Here is a 13,558-nt window from a genome sequence, read left to right as displayed (position 1 = left end):
TTTAAAAAACTTATGAAATTCAATGAAAAAAACCATAGGTTTCACACCAGTTATAGTTAGGAATTAGCATTTAAAAAACCTTTGAAATTCACTGAAAAAACCATAGGTTTCACACCAGTTATAGTTAGGAATTAGTATTTAAAAAACCTATTAAATTCACTGAAAAAAACATAGGTTTCACACCAGTTATAGTTAGCTGGAAATGTTACTGACATAAAACCATTGAAATTCCCACGTTATAGTTAGTTAGACTCACTATAACTTGCGCGCCTGCAATGCACTGCTGATGACGTCACATATTACATCACTCATGACATGGTCAGTGACATCACTCATGACATCACTGATAACACCATCCTTGTGACAGACTGACAGACCTCCTTTCAGTGTAATGTAACCCATGAAACACATATTCAAAAATAGAAACTAACATTTTCAAAAAAATGGAGATACCCATACCAGTTACAACTAGGTGTGGGCGGAAAATCCGTTTCGCTCGCGGATTTTGCGGATTTTCGGGAAATTCGCAATCCGCGAGATTCGCGAATCTCCCGCAAAATCCGCAAATCCGCGAGCAGCGGATTTTGCTCGCACTGCTCGCACTGTTCGTGTGAGTTCGCGGCTTCCCAGTACAACTTCGCGCCCCGCGAATAAGTGCAAAATTGCAGAAATACGATCTAATCAAAACTGAAACTACTTACCAGGTTCAAAAGTTCAGGCTCATCATTAGTAGCCATTTCCTGTAGTGCTTGCTGAGGGGCCCCTCCAGAGTTCAGTTGCCAGTTGCAACTATTATGTGACCCTGCTCTGAACCTCAGAATAGTTACACATATGCCACAAAGGTCCTGAATTACAGCTAAGGGAGACAAGCAGGAGCCAGGCTGGCAGTTCAAATCCATTAATCAGCCCCTAATTCATTATTGTCAGTTGGGGCAGGGCAGGTGTTGTAACTAATTTTGCAACAATGAAAGCACTTAGCAAGTGCAAAAGTTCACTAATCAGGAAGCACTAAGGAAGCAGGTGCCAGCTAAAAAAATATTCTGTGACACATTAATCAGCCCCAAATTAATTCAGGTCACTTGAGGCAGGGAAGGTGTGCTTGCGTTGCCACAATAATGTACACTGACTGGACAACCAGAGGGTGCTGTGATGAAACAGAGGGTGGCATGGGTGGGCCAGAGGGTGGCATGAGTAGTCAGAGAGTGGCAGTGGTGACAGAGAGTGGCAGTGATGAAGAAGAGTGTCCCAAACAGGCTGGACACGTAGAAACAACAAGTTCGCGAAACTTGCGACCCGACAGGTAAGTTCGCAATTTGCGACATTGTACAAAACCCTCGCGAACTGGCAGAAACCCGCGCAAACACAAAAAAAAAAAAATCCGCAAATTCGCGAGAATTCGCGGATTTTGCGGATTGCGAGTTCGCAAATCCGCAAAATTTGCGAACGCGAGATTCGCAAAATTCGCCCATGCTTAGTTACAACAACCAATTCAGTAATTCCACCATCTATATACACATCCACTCATTCAGCAACAGTTCTATATAGTCACTCATACATATACTCACTCATCATATGTAGTGATACACATATACATCCTGTTACACACCAACAGTCTTCCAAAAGTTACTCACACACATACTCACACATGCAAATAAACTATTGAACATCCATTTATTTGCATATACAGCTATACACACACTAGCACATTACTTCTAAGGAAACTTACACATACTTACTCTCTTAAAAAATCACTTATAGAAACACATACTTATTTAAACAGGAACTCTTTCAATCTCTCACTCTCACATATACTTACTTATATACATCAATACTCACATATACTAGATTAAAACATATGTAGTTACTCATAAAGACACTAGTGAGGCAGGCATTCACTCACTAACACACATATATACACACTCATTCACCCATACAGTCCTGCACATATGCTGTCTTCAAAACACATACAAACAGTGAATCAGTCACCAACCCATGCAGCCACTTATACACAAAGTGAAACACAGATACATATATTTAAATATTTAAAAATTACTCGCTAATATATGTATTCACTAAGATACACTTAATAATCCAGTTAACCAATCAATATTTTATTTAAAAAACATCCATTTACACACTTATTTAAACATTTATTCTTCCATCGACCTTTACAATATACATATATAAAACATATTTCTTTTTCAGAAAGACACACATTCACTGGATGGTGTCATCAGTGATGTCATGAGTGATGTCACTGACCATGTCATGAGTGATGTAATATGTGACGTCATCAGCAGTGCATTGCAGGCGCGCAAGTTATAGTGAGTCCAACTAACTATAACGTGGGAATTTCAATGGTTTTATGTCAGTAAAATTTCCAGCTAACTATAACTGGTGTGAAACCTATGGTTTTTTCAGTGAATTTAATAGGTGTTTTAAATGCTAATTCCTAACTATAACTGGTGTGAAACCTATGGTTTTTTCAGTGAATTTCAAAGGTTTTTTAAATGCTAATTCCTAACTATAACTGGTGTGAAACCTATGGTTTTTTTCAGTGAATATACATATATATATATATATATATATATGTATATATATTACCTACTGGCGGTCGCCAGTAGGTATATATAGTTAGGATTTTTTCTCTATGGGATTTTTGAAAATTCTATGTCTAATAACTTTGGCGTTTGTGGACGGAATTGGCTGAAATTTTCAGGAAAATGGAACATTTTGTTTCTGAGCAGCCCCCGACAATTTGGGGGGGTTTCATCAAGGGGGGGGAGAAGAAAAAAGGGGGGTCCCAAAACGCGTTTTTCCCATGTTAATTTCCATAGGGCGGTTGGCCTCACTTTTAGCTCGAACGGCTGAATGGATTTGCACGAAACTTGGCAAAATTGTAGGGACTGTTAGCCCGATGTGCCTTTGCTAGGTCTCAATATATGTGCTCCAGTGGATTTTGAGTAATTTAGGTTAAAAAAAAAGATATATATCTGGGCGGAGCCTAACCACACATCTGATCTGATTGGCTGTCAGCACTTCATCCAAGAAGTGTTGGCAGCCATCTTGGGACCAATATACATGATAGCACCTCATTAAAAAGCATTGTAGTTAATAGAGGGTTTTAGGACTTTAGTTACATTATAAATCATTTGTTGATGGTACCATACTCGTTTTAGGAATTGTGGTGGGTTCTAAGGTGATTTTAGCATGTGAAAAAACCTTCTGCTGTGATATCATGAATATTGTTTGAAAGAAAACTAATATCTCATGATTTTCCCACAGTGGTTTGGAAGGGGATCTATAAGCTAAACTGAAAGCATATTTTCTGTAAATTCACATTATCTTTCTCAGTCATGTGAAAATGAAGTCTGACATTCTCAGTAAAACATGTACATCCAACAAGGACAGAGACTGTCAGTTGATTCCTTTGTGTTCTACTGCAGCCTCCTAGAGTGTTCTAAAGAACAACTAGAGCGCTAACAGTCCTACTTATTACAAAGGTATGGCACCCCTGAAGCCATCTTGATTGGAATAAAGTGGTAACTCTTAAAACATTTAATTTAAAAAGAAACAACATGAGGGGGTATATTTTGCCATAGAAAGTATGATTAGTGCTGCAGAATGAAAAATTAGGGCACATTTTGAGTGACTTCTCAAATCCTTTTCTATTTCATTAAAACATTCTGATATGCAGTCTCCCAAAATGGCCACCAGAGACAAAAGAGCCCAAATGTAGCCCAAATATCACCCAGATGCAGCCCAAGTATAGCCCAATGACAGAATGTCCCAGAGTGTTCTAAAGAACAACTAGAGCGCTAACAGTCCTACTTATTACAAAGGTATGGCGCACCTGAAGCCATCTTGATTGGAATAAAGTGGTAACTCTTAAAACATTTAATTTAAAAAGAAACAACATGAGGGGGTATATTTTGCCATAGAAAGTATGATTAGTGCTGCAGAATGAAAAATTAGGGCACATTTTGAGTGACTTCTCAAATCCTTTTCTATTTCATTAAAACATTCTGACATGCAGTCTCCCAAAATGGCCACCAGAGACAAAAGAGCCCAAATGTAGCCCAAATATCACCCAGATGTAGCCCAAGTATAGCCCAATGACAGAATGTCCCAGAGTGTTCTAAAGAACAACTAGAGCGCTAACAGTCCTACTTATTACAAAGGTATAGCACACCTGGAGCCATCGTGATGGGAATAAAGTGGTAACTCTTAAGACATTTAATTTAAAAAGGAACAAAATGAGGGGTATATTATGCAATAGAAGGTATTATTAGTGCTGCAGAAAGAAAAATTAGGGCACATTTTGAGTGACTTTTCAAATCCTCTTCTATTTCATTAAAAAATTCTGACATGCAGTCTCCCAAAATGGCCACCAGAGACAAAAGAGCCCAAATGTAGCCCAAATATCACCCAGATGTAGCCCAAGTATAGCCCAATGACAGAATGTCCCAGAGTGTTCTAAAGAACAACTAGAGCGCTAACAGTCCTACTTATTACAAAGGTATGGCACACCTGAAGCCATCTTGCTTGGAATAAAGTGGTAACTCTTAAAACATTTAATTTAAAAAGGAACAAAATGAGGGGGTATATTTTGCCATATGAATTATGATTAGTGCTGCAGAAAGAAAAATTAGGGCATATTTTGAGTGACTTCTCAAACCCTCTTCAATTTCATTAAAAAATTCTGACATAGTCTCCCAAGATGGCCACCAGAGACAAAAGAGCCTAAATGTAGCCCAAATATCACCCAGATGTACCCCAAGTATAGCCCAATGACAGAATGTCCCAGAGTGTTCTAAAGAACAACTAGAGCGCTAACAGTCTTACTTATGACAAAAGTATGGCACACCAGAAGCCATCTTGATTGGAATGAAGTGGTAAGTCTGAAAACACTCAATTTAAAAAGGAACAACATGAGGGGGTTAATTTTGCCATAGAAAGTATGATTAGTGCTTCAGAAAGAAAAATTAGGGATCATTTTGAGTGACTTCTCAAATCCTCTTCTATTTCATTAAAAAAATTCTGACATGCAGACTGAAACATGCACTTTGAATACCAGCAGCAGACGTCCCTGGTGAGCAGTAGCTTTACTACAGTGATCTAATGTGCAACTAGAGTGCTAACATTCAGAATTTATGGCAAATGTGTGACACATCTGAATGCCTTCTTGATGGAACCAAAGTAAACAAGCATTGAAAATGCAATAGATCTCGCCCTCGTTTAAGTTAAAGCCATTCTGTTTGTAATGAGGTGGCTTTTTAGCTTTGCTTTTATTAGTGTTTTTTCAACTTTCATGTAAATAACGCACCGTTTTCACCAAATCGACTTTGCCCAAGCACACCCTTCCCTTCGGCCAACAAATCCCAAAAATTCGGCACACCTGCCGATCCACTCTCCCTACAGCTCACCCAAGCCCCGTCCCTCTAGCGCAACTGGAACACCCCAAATTCACCTTCTCCATGCGCACCAAAAACTCCCATTGAATAACATGGCAATTCGCTACTCCGCACACAAATTGCTCTTCAAAGCACTTCCACTGCTCCAATCCGCTTCAAACTTGGCTCGACACTAGTTCCAGCGATTCCCTAACATCTCACCAAAAATCAGCCCAATCCATCCACTGGAACGGGGACGAATTTCAACCCGAATACGCGCCCCCCGCAAACACAAAAAAAAGCCATAAAACGGCCAAATCTCGACCAAAAACCGCCAAAATCCCTCAAAACCTTGCCAGCACCAATACGCACGAAACTGAACCGGCCCCTCAGCCCTAGGCTCCGGGAACCCTACTTAATTGACCCAAAAGCCCTAAAAAAGCAACATAATACACACGAAAACGCCCTAACAACCCTAAAATGCATATAAGTATATGTATGCATGCATTTATGTTTGTATTTATATAGATATACAGATGATATATGTTTATATATGTATGTATATATATATTCACTGAAAAAACCATAGGCTATAGACCATATATAGTTAGGAATTAGCATTTACAAAACCTTGAAAATTCACTGAAAAAACCATAGGTTATAGACCATATATAGTTAGGAATTAGCATTTACAAAACCTTGAAAATTCACTGAAAAAACCATAGGTTATAGACCATATATAGTTAGGAATTCGCATTTACAAAACCTTATTTTACTCACACAAAACCATTGAAATTCCATATATAGTTAGTTGCACTAACTATATATCGCGCACCCGCAATCCACTGCTGATGATGTCACATATTACATCATTCATGACATGGTCAGTGACATCACTGATGACATCACTGATGACATCTCAAATGACATCACTGATGACATCACTGATGACAACATCCAGTGACTGTATGTTTCTGTAAAGTTAAAATATGTCTTACATATTGAAGAATGAGTGGATGTATAAGTGTCTGGATGAAGGATTTAGTAGGTGCATGACTGACTGTATGAGTGAGTGATTAAATGTGTCTCACTGAGTGCATGGGTTAGTGACTAAACTGTCTTAATTTGTGCATCATTATGTCTGTTGTTCTGTAAACTGTTGCATGTGTTGATAAGTAGCTATATGAGTAACTATATGGGTTATTGATTGGTTGCCCAAGTATTTGTATGGGAGACTGAGTGTGTGTGTGGGTGGCTGGGAGGTGTATGACTCTGTGCATAGATGTGTGAGCAGTTGATTCACTAGATGTATGGTTTCAAAAGTGCATGTGGAAACAGCTGTATGGGCGGTTGACTGTGTGCATGAGTGTATTGGTGAGTGAATAGATATCTCAGTGCTACATGTCAAAGTAAGTACATATGTAAAACACAGTACATGTGAGAGTTGACATATATAAATAACTGTGCATAAGAGCCAGTGAATGTGTGAGTGGCTGTATGGATCATTGTGAACTTGTATCAGGGATTGTATAAGAGAGTAAATATGTGTTAGTATATGTTTGAATAAGTAAAGTTTGTATAACTGTATAGTTGAGGAAATGGAGGTGTGATTGATTCTTTGCATGACTGACTAGGTGTGTGAGTAACTCCATGGATGAGTGACAGTCTGTGAGTGTCTGTTTACACTGATTGTATCTAAGGTTATATTAGAGTCTGAAGAGGTTCATGGTATTATCACATGAATGATATCATCAGTGATGTGATCAGTAATGTCAAATGAGATGTCATCAGTGATGTCATCAGTGATGTCATTTGAGATGTCATCAGTGATGTCATTTGAGATGTCATCAGTGATGTCATCAGTGATGTCACTGACCATGTCATGAATGATGTAATATGTGACATCATCAGCAGTGGATTGCGGGTGCGCGATATATAGTTAGTGCAACTAACTATATATGGAATTTCAATGGTTTTGTGTGAGTAAAATAAGGTTTTGTAAATGCGAATTCCTAACTATATATGGTCTATAACCTATGGTTTTTTCAGTGAATTATATATATATATATATATTCTCCTGTTGTCCTCTGCTTAGAAGACGCCACTCCACAAGGGTTAGTTCACCTGAACCATTATTTGAGCAGACAGCGTTTCAGACAAACGATTTTTAAAGATGTCCTGACGCGTTTCGAGGCATCATGCCTCTTCCTCATAGGATAATGTGGTTAGTATGCGACTGTGCATTTACAGCTCTTTTGATCCCACTCTGCATGCCGTCCTCACGTGAGTGTTCGCATAGCATGCTGGGCATTGTAGTGCTATTCAGGTGCCTTGGGTGGCCCGTCGAGTACTAAACCTTTTAAAGTCATTATTTTAGTGTACTTGAGCCCTCCAGTGGGCCTCCATCTGAAACGTTGTCCGTTAATGAAGCAAAATCCTTGCGCCGCACATCACGCCAGCATGATTCTAGCATGCAAACTCGCTATTTCTTCACGCGGGCGGTGCATCCTCCCACTGCCGGACTACCGTCAAAAAACATCTTCTCCTGTTGTCCTGTGCTTAGAAGACGCCACTCCACAAGGGTTAGTTCAACTGAACCTTTATTCGAGCAGACAGTGTTTCAGACAAACGGTTTTTAAAGACGTCCTGACGCGTTTCGAGGCATCATGCCTCTTCCTCATAGGATAATGTGGTTAGTACGCGAGTGTGCATTTACAGCTCTTTTGATCCCACTCTGCATGCCGTCCTCACGTGAGTATTCGCATAGCATGCTGGGCATTGTAGTGCTATTCAGGTGCCTTGGGTGGCCCATCGAGCACTAAACCTTTTAAAGTCATTATTTTAGTCTACTTGAGCCCTCCAGTGGGCCTCCATCTGAAACGTTGTCCATTAATGAAGCAAAATCCTTGCGCCGCACATCACGCCAGCATAATTCCGGCATGCAAACCCGCTATTTCTTCACGCGGGCGGTGCATCCTCCCACGGCCGGACTGCCGTCAAAAAACATCTTCTCCTGTTGTCCTGTGCTTAGAAGACGCCACTCTGCAAGGGTTAGTTCAACTGAACCTTTATTTGAGCAGACAGCGTTTCATACAAATGATTTTTAAAGACGTCCTGACGCGTTTCGAGGCATCATGCCTCTTCCTCCTAGGATAATGTGGTTAGTACGCGACTGTGCATTTACAGCTCTTTTGATCCCACTCTGCATGCCGTCCTCACGTGAGTATTCGCATAGCATGCTGGGCATTGTAGTGCTATTCAGGTGCCTTGGGTGGCCCATCGCGTACTAAACCTTTTAAAGTCATTATTTTAGTCTACTTGAGCCCTCCAGTGGGCCTCCGTCTGAAACGTTGTCCGTTAATGAAGCAAAATCCTTGCGCCGCACATCACGCCAGCATGATTCCGGCATGCAAACCCGCTATTTCTTCACGCGGGCGGTGCATCCACCCACGGCCGGACTGTATATATATATATTGCAAACACAACTGCAAGGGTAGTCCCGCCGCTGCTCCTAACCAGAGGGCGTGCCGTTTAGGACCTCCCAAGCGTGGTCCTTTTTCGTATTATTCAGCAACCTTGCAGAACCAAGGATGACGACTCCATGTGTAGAGTCAAATTTCTTTATTCGGCAGCCGCTATCGGACGTGTTTCGCCTGACCTGCAGGCTTGCTCACCAACTATTCAATAAAGTTTAACATTCTCTTTTAACACATTTTTAGTTCTATGACACGTGATGACTACAAAGTGAATGACATGGAAGACATACTCGTAGTTTCAACAGATATACATTATCTGCAATTACCAGTTGCTTAACAAGGTTTGTTTAAAGCTTTTAAATTCATTATAATATGCAGTACTTGACTTGACAACTGTCAAATTCATCTGTTGGGATTAAATTGGTACCAGTTACAAGGCCCAGAATATAGTCAGTATATTATAATCTGTTCGTATATCAATTTACGGTCGAAAAACTCATTCCTCAGACATCCAAATTCTGTCCCCATGGGCCCATAAAACAACATCCGAAATATATCCGATTAGGAACATTAATGGTCACGATGTGCGAAATTCACTTATTTACATAATTACTACTTATAAGAATAGCGGGTTAAAGTCATGTTGGTTACGATGGCCAGACCATAACTACTATTATCCGCTCTATATTTATATGTCAAACTCTTGCCCAAGTGGGCATTTAGATCACACACCTTAACATTTGTTTGATTGAGATCACATTATTAATTCTTAACATTCAATTTCAATATACTGCTCATTGTTCCCATATGCTAAACTCATACATTAAACAAAACTAAGTATGGGTGAAATTTGCGAATTCGCGGTCCACGAATTCGTGCGAAATGGCAAAAATATCCGCGAGTTCGCAAATTTTCCAGCGAACTCGCGGATTTTTGTGCCATTTGCACAAATATGTGACCACGTGTGCCTGTAACTTTGCCAGCGCACCAAAAGGCGCCGAGGTCCCTTGAGTGAGCTGGCCATTATAGTTAGAACGGGCGGGAAGACGTTTCATACCGCTAGTATGTGCTGGACGGGGCCAAACGGGCGGGGCTTCTATGCGAGGTCACGTACATCTTGTTTATAAAGGGTCAGAGACCGAGCAGAGCAGCAGATGAGGAGAAAGCAGCCTCCTGGTCACAGGAGCTACACGGGATGGCGCTCGGGAAACACATGGATGCAAAAATACGTTTGGCACAGGATCCCAGAATCCTTCAGATGTCCAAGATAGCTCTGCTGCGCATGTTGGTACAAAGCCATTCCGATCCTGCTCAGTGGGTTCAGGCGCATGCAGCTGCTGCTGCTGGACAATGTCCCATCTCATACTAAACTGCCCCGTACAGACATGTGCTGGTGCTGGGCAGTAGGGTGCAGTGGCATGCGGGTGCTGCACCCTTTGTACATGCGCATACCGGTGCCAGGGGGGACACATGTTTATTGGTGCTGTCTAGCAAGTTATGACTTTACATTTTGACTGCACCAGACGGTGGTACCACCTACACGGATCAGAAGCATCCAGGCACCGGACTTCATTTTGCAAGAGCATAATGGTGCTGTGCGGCACGGGTATATATGTACTGGGGGCAGGGGGTACATAGCACAATGTGTGTTCACACCCAGAGGGCTCCCAGGCAATTGAGCACAAATAGTTTTAACACTGAAAGGGCTCCAGGGCAGTTCAGCAGCACGGGGGCTCACACCCACTGGGACCCGGGGCAGTTTAGTAGCGTGGGGGCTCACAACCCCTGGGCAGCTCAGTAGGGCGAGGCTGACACCCACAGGGCTCCCGGGCAGTTTAGCAGTGTCACCCTCTGGTTCATCACTGCCACCCTCTGGTTCATCACTGCCACCATCTGGTTCACCTCTGCCACCCTCTGGTTCATCACTGTCACCCTCTGGTTCATCACTGCCACCCTCTGGTTCACCACTGCCACCCTCTGGTTGATCACTGCCCTCCTCTGGTTCATCACAGCACCGTCTGGTTCCCCACTGCCACCCTCTGGTTCATCACTGCCACCCTCTGGTTCATCACAGCTCCCCTTGGTTTACCACTGCCACCCTCTGGTTCATCACTGCCACCCTCTGGTTCATCACAGCACCCTCTGGTTCGCCACTGCCACCCTCTGGTTCATCACTGCCACCCTCTAGTTCATCACTCCCACCCTCTGGTTCACCACTGCCACCCTCTGGTTCACCACTGCCACCTCTGGTTCATCACTGTCACCCTCTGGTTCACCACTGCCACCCTCTGGCTCATCACTGTCACCCTCTGGTTCATCACTGCCACCCTCTGGTTCACCACTGCCACCTTCGGGCTCATCACTGTCACCCTCTGGTTCACCACTGCCACCCTCTGGTTCATCACTGCCACCCTCTGGTTCACCACTGCCACCCTCTGGTTCATCTTTCACCCTCTGGTGCATCACTGCCACCCTCTGGTTTATCACAGCACCCTCTGGTTCACCACTGCCACACTCTGGTTCACCACTGACACTTTCTGGTCCACCACTGCCACCCTCTGGTTCATCACTGCCCCCCTCTGTTTCATCAATGACACCCTCTGGTTCACCACTGCCACCCTCTGGTTCATCACTGCCACCCTCTGGTTCATCACTGCCACCCTCTGGTTCACCACTGCCACCCTCTGGTTGATCACAGCACCCTCTGGTTCACCACTGCCACCCTCTGGTTCATTACTGTCACGCTCTGGTTCATCACTGCCACCCTCTGGTGCACCACTACCACCCTCTGGTTCAGAACTGCCAACCTCTAGTTCATCACTGCCACCCTCTGGATCATCACTGTCACCCTATGGTTCATCACTGCCACCCTCTGGTTCACCACTGCCACCCTTTGGTTCATCACAGCACCCTCTGGTTCACCCCTGCCACCCTCTGGTTCACCCCTGCCACCCTCTGGTTCATCACTGCCAATCTCTGGTTCAACACTGCCACCCTCTGGTTCACCACTACCACTCTCTGGTTCATCACAGCACCCTCTGTTTCACCACTGCCACCCTCTTGTTCACCACTGTCACCCTCTGGTTCATCACTGCCACCCTCTGGTTCACCACTGCCACCCTCGGGTTCATCACTGTCACCCTCTGGTTCACCACTACCACCCTCTGGTTCATCTTTCACCCTCTGGTGCATCACTGCCACCCTCTGGTTTATCAAAGCACCCTCTGGTTCACCACTGCCACCCTCTGGTTCACCACTGACACTTTCTGGTCCACCAGAGACACCCTCTGCTTCATCACTGCCATCCTCTGGTTCATCACTGCCACCCTCTGGTTCACCACTGCCACCCTCTGGTTCATCACTGCCACCCTCAGGTTCATCACTGCCACCCTCTGGTTCACCACTGCCACCCTCTGGTTGATCACAGCACCCTCTGGTTCACCACTGCCACCCTCTGGTTCATTACTGTCATCCTCTGGTTCATCACTGCCACCCTCTGGTTTACCACTACCACCCTCTGGTTCATCACTGCCACACTCTAGGTACTCACTGTCACCCTCTGGTTCATCACTGCCACCCTCTGGTTCATCACAGCCACCCTCTGGTTCACCACTGCCACCCTCTGGTTCACCACTGCCACCCTCTGGTTCACCAATGCCACCCTCTGGTTCATCACTGCCACCCTTTGGTTCATCACAGCACCCCTTGGTTCACCACTGCCACCCTCTGGTTCACCACTGACACCCTCTGGTTCACCCCTGACACCCTCTGGTCCACCACTGCCACCCTCTGGTTCATCACAGCACCCTTTGGTTCACCACTGCCACCCTCTGGTTCACCACTGACACCCTCTGGTTCACCACTGACACCCTCTGGTTCACCCCTGACACCCTCTGGTCCACCACTGCCACCCTCTGGTTCACCACTGCCACCCTCTGGTTGATCACAGCACCCTCTGGTTCACCACTGCCACCCTCTGGGTCATTACTGTCACCCTCTAGTTCATCACTGCCACCCTCTGGTTCATCACTGCCACCCTCTAGTTCATCACTGTCACTCTATGGTTCATCACTGCCACCCTCTGGTTCATCACAGCCACCCTCTGGTTCACCACTGCCACCCTCTGCCACCCTCTGGTTCACCACTACCACCCTCTGGTTCATCACTGCCACCCTCTGGTTCATCACGGCACCCTCTGGTTCACCACTGCCACCCTCTGGTTTACCACTGACACCCTCTGGTTCACCCCTGACACCCTCTGGTCCACCACTGCCACCCTCTGGTTCATCACGGCCACCCTCTAGTTCTTTACTGCCACCCTCTGGTTCACCACTGCCACCCTCTCGATCATCACTGTCACCCTCTGGTTCATCACTGCCACCCTCTGGTTCACCACTGCCACCCTCTGGTTCATCACAGCACCCTCTAGTTCACCCCTGCCACCCTCTGGTTCACCCCTGCCACCCTCTGGTTCATCACTGCCAATCTCTGGTTCACCACTGCCACCCTCTGGTTCACCACTACCACCCTCTGTTTCATCACAGCACCCTCTGTTTCACCACTGCCACCCTCTGGTTCATCACTGTCACCCTCTGGTTCATCACTGCCACCCTCTGGTTCACCACTGCCACCCTCGGGTTCATCACTGTCACCCTCTGGTTCACCACTGCTACCCTCTGGTTCATCACT

Source organism: Lissotriton vulgaris, chromosome 5 (assembly GCF_964263255.1).
Source record: "Lissotriton vulgaris chromosome 5, aLisVul1.2, whole genome shotgun sequence".
Lineage (NCBI taxonomy): Eukaryota > Metazoa > Chordata > Amphibia > Caudata > Salamandridae > Lissotriton > Lissotriton vulgaris.
The sequence above is the reverse complement of the archived record's forward strand: the minus strand, read 5'-3'. Positions refer to the sequence as shown.